Raw genomic sequence first — 9427 nt, forward strand, 5'->3', positions numbered from 1 at the left:
TTTGTTTTTCTTTTTACGGCCACGCCTTCAGCATATGGAAGTTCCTGGGCTAGGGGGTGAATCAGAGCTGCAGCTACAGCCTATACCACAGCCAAAGCAACACAGGATTGGAGCCACATCTACAACCTATGTCACAGCTTGTGGCAGTGCTGGATCCTTAACCCACCAAGTGAGGCCAGGGGTCAAACCTTCATCCTCACAGACACTGTGCTGAGTTCTTAACCCACTGAGCCACAATGGGAACTCCCTCCCCACCTAATTTTATCCTCTTAACCTAGCAATCTTTAAACCAGAATTAGTTTGGGATTCTACAAGTACTTTACAAGGGGAATATAAACACAGATAATTTTAAGGAAATCATTCAATTTATTCAACTTTCATCTACTCTCCTAAAACCGAGCGGTCTAAAATATGACTGAGGTTGAGATGTCACACAATTCAACGTATCCAGTTCTCTCTCTCTCTCTCTCTCTCTCTCTCTCTCTCTCAGGCTCGCTTGCAGCATGCAGAAGTTCCCGGGCCAGGAATTGAACCCATGCCACAGCAGTGACAACACCAGATCCTTAACCTGCTGAGCCACCAGGGAGTGTCCCTAATTTTCTTTCATTATGTTTTTTTTTTTTTTAATGACTGCATCTGTGGTGTATGGAAGTTCTCGGGCCAGGGACTGAATCCAAGCTGCAGCTGCAACCTATACTGCAGCTGCATCAATGCCAGAGCCTTTAACCCACTGTGCCAGGTTGAAAATTAAAGCTGCGCCTCCGCAGCTACCCAAGATGCTGATGCTGAGTTCTTAACCTGCTGCACCACAGCCAGAACTCCCCCAATTCTCTTGTGAAATCATTCTATCATCACTTATAAAAGACAGGCAATCTCTCACGTATTCTAGATCTCCCATGTGCAAAAAGCCTCTAAGTCACCATATAAGGGAACGATTCTAAATATTGACGTCAATATTTAATATAACCAAGGTATGATAAGCAGGAGGATTTCCTGGCTATCCTTATCTTAAATATATTTCCATTAAGAGAAAATCATGGCGGGGTTCCCATCGTGGCTTAGCAATTAATCAACTTGACTAGCATCCATGAGGACACAGGTATGATCCCTGGCCTCGCTCACTGGGTTAAGTATCTGGCATTGCCGTGAGCTGTGGTGTAGGCCGCAGACGCAGCTCAGATCCTGCGTTGCTGTGGCTGTGGTGTAGGCCAGCAGGTACAGCTCCATATGCTGCAGGTGCAGCCCTAAAAAGCAAAAAAAAAAAAAAAGAGAGAGAGAGAGAGAAAAGCATGGTGCTAGAAATTGGGTATGTTGGTCTTTGTTGGGGTTTTTTGCATGTTTCAGATGATTGCAAGGAAAAAGAAGTTTAAAAAATTCAAAATTTTCTTCCAAAAGATCAATATTACATGTAAAAGGAAAATATATCAGAGATATGTTAATGTTCTTTAGTGATTTTTGAACAATTATTCAGACTCATGGAAGAAAATACTTTCACTAATTTTCACATAAAGATTACTGAATACAGTCAATGTTCATTTTTTTACCCAAACAATTCTGTTCATTATCACTTGTTAATCATTTCTCACCTCATTATTCATGCTCATCTTTTATGTAATAAACTTAGATTTAAATATATAAACTTTTGTTGTAAATAAAGCATTGAACAACAATTAATTTATTCATCTGTTGTAAACCCTACACCTAATAGTCCTAAACATGTTTTCTTATTCTGTTACCTAGCAGAAAATTACATTTACAGGAGAGAGGGATCTCCCCACTGGAGAGAGGGATCTTCATCAATTTTATTAAGAAACATATTTTCAATAAAATTTTAGGAGTTTCCTTGTGGTGCAGTGGGTTAAGATTCTGGCATTGTCACAGCTGCAGTGTGGGTTCAACCCCTGGCCAGGGAGCTTCCACAGGCTATGGGTACGGCCAAAAAATAAAGTAAAATAAGATTTTAGTTCTCTCCAGTAATCATTTACAGAATTTATAATGTAGTTATGATCGATTATGTATTACTAATGATAATTATAAAAATGCAAAAAAATTTTTGGCACCTAGAACATTTTGGTTATAGAATTTTTTTAATATACATAAATTTTTATTGCAAAAAAGAATGATATGGTAGGAGTTCCCTAGGGCCTAGTGGTTAAGGAATCAGCATTGTCACTGCTCTGGCACAGGTTCAATTCTTAGCCCAGGAACCTGTGTATGCCATGGGTGCAGACAAAAAAAGAAAAAAGGAATGATACGATAAGCAATAAAATACATCTCTCTCTCTCTCTCTCTCTCTCTCTCTCTCTCTCTCTATATATATATATATATATATATATATATATATTGCTTTTTGCTTTTTAGGGCCACACCTGTGGCCCTAAAAAGTTCCCAGGCTCAGGGTCCGATCAGAGCTGCTGTTCTATGCCACAGCCACAGCAAGGAAGGATCCAAGCTGTGTCTGCAACCTACATCACAGCTCATGGCAATGCTGGATCCTTAACCAACTTAGCGAGGCCAGGGATCAAACCCATATCCTCATGGATACTAATTTGGCTCATTGCCACTAAGCCACAATGGGAACTTCCATGAAATATATTTTTAAGATTTCCATGGGGAAGTAGAATAAAAATACAAATTCAGAGAGCAAAAAAAATAATGCAAAATTTCTGTTAAAATAGATGTTGATGAGTACTCAATTTCTATGGGATTTAATTTCATTAAAAGCATTTTTAAGTGACATAACCCTTTTTATTTTAAAATATTCATATTTTGGAGTTCCTGTCGTGGCTCAAGGTTAATGAATCCAACTAGGAACCGTGAGGTTGAGGGTTCAGTCCCTGGCCTCGCTCAGTGGGTTAAGGATCCAGCATTGCCATGAGCTGTGAGGTAGGTCGCAGACTCAGCTCACCTCCCATGTTGCTATGGTTGTGGCATAGGCCAGCGGCTATAGCTCCAATTAGACCCCTGGCCTGGGAACCTCCATATGCCACAGGTGCGGCCCTAAAAGGACAAAAATAAATAAATAAATAAATAAAATATTTAGGAGTTCCCATCGTGGCACAGCAGAAACGAATCTGACTAGGAACCATAAAGTTTTGGATTTGATCCCTGGCCTTGTTCAGTGGGTTGAGGATCTGGTGTTGCAATGAGCTGTGGTGTAGGTTGCAGACTTGGCTTGGATCCTGGGTTGCTGTGGCTGTGGTGTAGGCCAGCAGCTGTAGCTCCGATTTGACCCCTAGCCTGGGAACCTCCATATGCCACAGGTACAGCCCTAAAAACTTAAAAAAAAAAAAAGCTGAAAAAAACATATTCATATTTACATTACACCAGAAATTACATCTTTTGAACTAATGAAAAAAATTTTTACATGTGAATCTAAAAATTATTTTGGGTTGTATGTCAGTAAAAATATATAAAGACCACTTACCACTGAGATCAATTTGGGATGTGGTTAGCCTCTTAGGTAAGAAGTCACTTTTTTTGTGGAATCTTGTGGGGCTACCGGTAAAGTCAGGTGTTGTCCCCCAAATGCCCTGAATGGGTCAGAACATACATCAGTTAAATTGGCTCCCATGCTATTCTGTACCCAAAACTAATTCACAACCTTTTTTATTACCACCTCAAATTATGTGCCATTACCTTGTTTAAACATTATCAAGAGTTCTAAAAAATCAAATAATAACAAAAATATTCTAAAAATTAAGAGCCAAAAAAAGTCCTCAATTTGCTTATGACCCCTTCCCAACATGAATTTTCCAGCAAGAAATGAAAAACTCAGAAATTACATTACCTTGTACTGAATTACAACCCAAAGTAATCAGTACCAACTTTATACTAAAATTTTAAATTATTAACATTCAACATTGAACTCTCTCGTGCTTGTAAATTAAAGTTCAAACAACAGGCTTAATTACTCTCTGGCACTGAACGTGGCTCCCAAACCTGAACCTTCTCTTCCTGCAGATTTAGATATATAACAGGGCCTATCCTGCTAAGCTTACTCCCTTGGCCTGGGCAGAACCCCCTTGGCCCAGGCAGACCCCTAAGAAACTTGTGGTATGAAGCAGCAAAGCAGAAAGCACACTTTCTGTGGGCGGCCTGGCTCCCATGAGAAAGGAAAGAGGAAGAAGGTGAGCTTCACAGTGCCAAACTTACACATCAGGAAACTTGCTAGAAGCGCTGGAACAAAGTATTGAGTGTTATGTTAGTGGCACCCCCTCCATGCTTCAGGAAACATCTGATGTGGGAAAGAAGTGTTTTCCCCTAAAATAGAGAAACAGAACAGAATTACAAGAAACAATCTCTCTTATTTAAGAAATATTATTGCACTCAAATTTCTAAGCTGTGTTTGCTGGGAAATTCATATTTTAGGGTTTTATTTTTTGGGGTTTTTTTATGTCTTTGGGTTTTTTTTTTTTTTTTTTTTTTTTTTTGCTTTTCAGTGCTGCACGTGTGGCACATGGAAGTTCCCAGGCTGTGGGTCAAATCAGAACTGCAGCTACTGACCTATGTCACAGCTACGGCAACACAGGATCCAAGCCACGTCTGTGGCCTCAAGGCAATGTTGGATCCTTAACTCACTGAGCAAGGCCAGGGATCAAACCCACATCCTCATGAATACTAGTCAGGTTCGTTACCCCTGAGACACAACAGGAATCCTTACCTTAGGTTTTTACGACCATAGTGCCCTACTTCCCATACCAATTTTTGTTATAGTTGATTTACAATGTTGTGCCAATTTCTGCTGCACAGCAAAATGACCCACTCATAAATATATGCATTCTTTTTCTTATCCATACCAATTTTTGTAGTAGTAGAGATTAGGCTTTATATGCTACCAAATAACCCCAAATATCTCAGTGACTTAGAATAGGAGAAATGGATTTCTTGCTCATACAAGAATGTGTTAACTGAAAGCTCTTTTTCACTTTGTCCTAACTCTAGGATCCTGGCTGATAGAAGCTGCCACCGTATGAAACACTGTTGGGTGGTAGATAAAGAAGGCCACAAATTGTCACTCTTCTCCCCAATCCCCATCAAGAGGTGGAATTTATTTCTTCTCTCCTTGAAACTGAGCTGGCCCTGTGAATGCTTGAACCAGTAAAATGCGTTATTCCCAGGCTTAAGGCCTGCAAGCTTTTGCACTTTTGAGAATCCTGAGGCAACTTGTAGGAAGTCAGGCTACTCTTCAGAAGAAGCAATGCAAAGTGAGGCCCTGGAATAACACTGGAAAAGGGAGCAAGGCTTGGCCATTCTAGCATCCTAGTTGAACTTCCAAATTACTCCCCTGCCTGGAGTCATATGAAAGCCCCCAAACCATATTAGACAACTTGCCTAGGAGCCCATGCAACCCACAAAACCATTACCGATAATAAAATGGTTACCATTTTAGGTCACTAAAATTTGGGATGGTTTGTAATGCAGTAATAGAAAACTGAAACATTCTGTCAGTGTGCCAAAAAGAAAGAGCACGAGAAACTGCACAGGTTCTAAAGCTTTTGCTTGGAAGTGACACAGATCACTTCAATCACATTTCAATGGTCATGCTGAGCTCAAAGGAATAGGGAAATGCAAGTCCACTGTGTGTATGGGAAAAGAAATGGAAACATTTGTTGGCTATACAAAATCTCCCAGAAAGATTAGGCCTAGAGAGGTACATTTTCCATGGAGTTGACAAGTCAATCAGTGAGTAGATGAAATGTCAAGGAACAAAAAGTAACAAGAAGAAAAACAGAGATGACAACAGATGCTTGTAGATGACCTCTCAGTAAGGCAGGGATGGATAGAAGGAGGAAAGGAGGGTGAAAAGGAGTCAGAAAGGAACATCTACAGAGGCAAAAGAATAAACCTTAGGATCCAAAGGACAGTTTCAAGAACAGAATAGTCAAAACAAAAGCAAAGAAGGACAGAATAGTCAAGAAGAACATAAAAGGTCAAAACTGGTGGTATAGCAAGGAATGCATATGGGAGTTCCCACTGTAGCTCATCAGGTTACAAACCCAACTAGTATCCATGAGGATGCAAGTTCTATCCCTGGCCTCGATCAATGGGTTAAGGGTCCAGCACTGCCACAAGCCATGGCATACGTCACAGATGTGTCTTGGATCCCGAGTTGCTGTGGCTGTGGTGTAAGCCGGCAGCTGAAGTTCTGATTCAACCCCCAGCCAGGGAACGTCCATATGCCTCAGGGGTGGCTCTACAAAGGAAAAAAAAAAAAGAAAGGAATGCACAGAAGTTCAAAGAAGAAAGAGATCAGTGTGTCCTGATAGAGACACAAGCCTGGTACAGAGGTAGAATTAGAGAAGGAATTTGGAAAGTAACAATCTGGATGGTTGGAAAGGAGAGAGATGAGCACTCTTAAGTGACGAAATAGTAGTCTTGGGGGGGAATGAACTTGGCCACTAGTAAGAATAAGATTATGTATTGTAAAGGAAAACATATCATTCTAATAGAGGACATATGTTTAGACAGGAGTAACAGAAAAGCGGATTAGGTTTGCTGTGGAAGGGGGAGTCAGGGAAGCCATTTGTAGATTCATGAAGGCCTTTGAGTTCCAACTGAGTTTCTGAGATAGCTGAGCACCCCTGTAGATAAGCCAGTGGTTCTCAACCAGTATCATCTAAAGGAGTATGTGTTGGGTGGAGGGAAAGAGGGATGGTTTTTTGTTGTCACAATGCCTGGGGTTGCTACTGATATATTAGTAGGAAGAAATCAGCGATGCTAAATTACAGCAGTGCATACCATAGTCCTGCATAAAAACTGCCCAAGGCCAGATAAATGCTAAATAGTCATGGCAGTCCCATGCTCCTTGTCAGTTACTGCTTTAGGGGCTAGCAAGTGACCCGGATTTGGTAAATAAAATATAAGGAGTGGCCTGCTATGAAACCTCCTGGGTGGCTTCTTCCTATCTATTGATGTTGTCTCAACCATATGACACTTGGGACAGCTGTGTTCTCCTTAAAACCAACCTCTTTCCAATCTCGTTGTTTCCATTATTGGCATCTCCATCCTCCATTTCCTTTTACCAGGTCCTAAAGCAATTCTGACTTCTCTTAACCTTAGGATGACCACTCATTAAAATGCATCTTGAGACAATCTTATTTAACTCCTATTTTCTCAATGGAATTAATAATGCCCCTTTCACTTCCAAAAAAGTATTTCAGATTGGAGGATAGACTAAACATGGTCACTTATTTACTACTAACTAAACCTTGTTCACTCTGGCTAAAGAAAATACCTCTAAACTAGGGGTCACTAAACTATGGCCTGTAGGTTGTTTTTGTACATCTGTAAATGAAAAACTTTTTTTTTTGTCTTTTTGCCTTTTCTAGGGCCACACCCACGGCATATGGAGGTTCCCAGGCTAGGGGTTGAATCGGAGCTATAGCTGCCAACCTATGCCAGAGCCACAGCAACGGGGGATCCAAGCCACGTCTGCAACCTACACCACAGCTCACAGCAACGCCGGATCCTTAACCCACTGAGCAAGGCCAGGGATGGAACCCGCAACTTCATGGTTCTTAGTCGGATTCGTTAACCGCTGAGCCATGATAGGGAAGGTTTTACAGAGTTCCCTTCATGGCTCAGCGGTTAATGAACTCAACTGGGCTCCATGAGGATGCGGGTTCAATTCCTGGCCTCGCCCAGTGGGCCAGTGGGTTAAGGATCCGGTGTTGCCATGAGCTGTGGTGTATAGGTGGCAGACGTGGCTCAGACCCCTAGTTGCTGTGGCTGTGGCATAGACCAGCAGCTGCAGCTCCAATTCTACCCCTAACCTGGGAACCTCCATATGGCCACAGGTGTGGCCCTAAAACAACAACAACAAAAAGTTTTACATTTTTAAATGATTGGAAAAAAGTCAAAAGAATGCTATTTCATGATATCTAAAAATATATTGAAGTTTCAGTGTTCATAAAGTTTTATTGGGTACAGTCATGCTCACTCCTTTAAATACTGTCAATAGAGGCTCTCTCACTACAAGGCAGAGTTCAGTAATTATGACAAATATGCCTAAAATATTAATATCTGGCCCTTTAAAAAAGAAAAGCCTGCAGACCCTTGCTCTCATAGCACAATTAGTTCTGTGAGCCCTCACTTCTTGCACAAATACGGTAGCCTACTAACTGGTTTCCCATTCTTTTCCCCATTCCAATCTTTCATACTAATCCCAGTAGATAATCTCTCTAGAGCTCTCATCTTGTCACTTGCCCCTTCAATATCTTCAGTGGCTTCTCCAAAACCGGCAATATAAAGCCCAAGCCCACCCCTTGATACAAAAGACTAAAATTTCAGTTTTCCAGACTTTGCCCCTCTTCAGTACTTAAAGCCAAAGTGGACCACTTACAGTTTCCCTAATATGCATACCATACTCCCCCACGTCTCTCCTCCATCTCATCAATTCCTCAAGATTAAACGGAAACCGTTACTCCCCTGATACAACCTTCATTCACAAGAGTAGTTTACAGCAGCTTGGCGGGGCGGGGCGTAGACTGAGACGCAAGAAAAACAGACTCAGGCCTAAGGGAGTATGTGAAATGAAGAGAGCGCGCGTGAGGTGAAAGATCCAGAATGAGGCTTCACAGGTGACACTTATACCAGAATTTTAAGGACTTGAGGCTAAGACTCTACAACGCCCAGGTAGATGAAAAGAAACTGTAAATAAAGTTAAACTAATGAATTGAAGGGCCACCTTTTCCCATCTACTTCCCTACCGCCCCAGAAATTACGACTTAAGGAATAACGACCTTTAGACTGAAACCTGAAAGAAAACTGGACAAGAGTAGCCTTGGCCAAAACCACTGGGGAATGGCTACTCGTTGTCGCAGACAGCACGTAGATTCCTTTTGCCAAACAATTCCAATGCGGGTTCTATGTACACTCTCTGCGCCAGGAGACTCCAGCTCGTCGCCAAAACTTCTGGCGGTAGCTTTGCCTGAGCGCCCACGCTCATAGCTTCCGGACAGGCGCGACGGCGTCCAAGGGGAGAGACACCCCTCACCGGTTTGCGAAAGCAGTTAATACTATGCCGCGGCCTCGCACTAGCCACTCGTGCCCTCAGAAAGAAATCCGGGACCGCCCCGCCTCAGCAGCAGCCTCGGCGCACGTGAAGCTCACGGGCGGAGCGACAAGCGACAGGCAACCGCTCGCGAACACCAACCCAGGCCTGGGAAGGGAAGAGACTTCTGGGCGCACGCGCACAGCGAAGGGACTGGGCGGAGCGTGCCTTCCGAAGGGGTTGCATTGGAAAGGAGAGCGCGTGGCGCCCCGGAACCCGCGCACGCGCAGTAATTTTGCCCCGCCTATGCGCGCGCGCGTCCCGCGCAGCATCTTTTCAGCACCGCCCCTTCTACTTCAACTAGGAGAGATGACGGGCAAGAGCAGGGAAGTGTGGGGCGAGGTAGGCGGGGCGCCGCACGCGAGCGTGGCC

At 42.8% G+C, this 9427-nt stretch overlaps 1 long non-coding RNA gene across 2 annotated transcripts in view; it reads right to left on the bottom strand.

Moving 5' to 3' along the window:
• LOC125138194 (uncharacterized) overlaps positions 1-9216 on the bottom strand; it is a 50518-nt gene extending 41302 nt beyond the window's left edge. For both annotated transcript variants that reach the window (XR_007137597.1, XR_007137598.1), the window contains exons 1-3: positions 8745-9216; positions 4156-4263; positions 3428-3533 (exon numbers count right to left, since the gene is read on the bottom strand). This is a non-coding gene — a long non-coding RNA (uncharacterized LOC125138194). The remainder of the gene's footprint in view (positions 1-3427; positions 3534-4155; positions 4264-8744) is intronic.
• Positions 9217-9427: the final 211 nt, after the last annotated feature.

The sequence above is a fragment of the Phacochoerus africanus genome, chromosome 10 (assembly GCF_016906955.1).
Source record: "Phacochoerus africanus isolate WHEZ1 chromosome 10, ROS_Pafr_v1, whole genome shotgun sequence".
In the NCBI taxonomy this organism is placed as follows: Eukaryota; Metazoa; Chordata; class Mammalia; order Artiodactyla; family Suidae; genus Phacochoerus; species Phacochoerus africanus.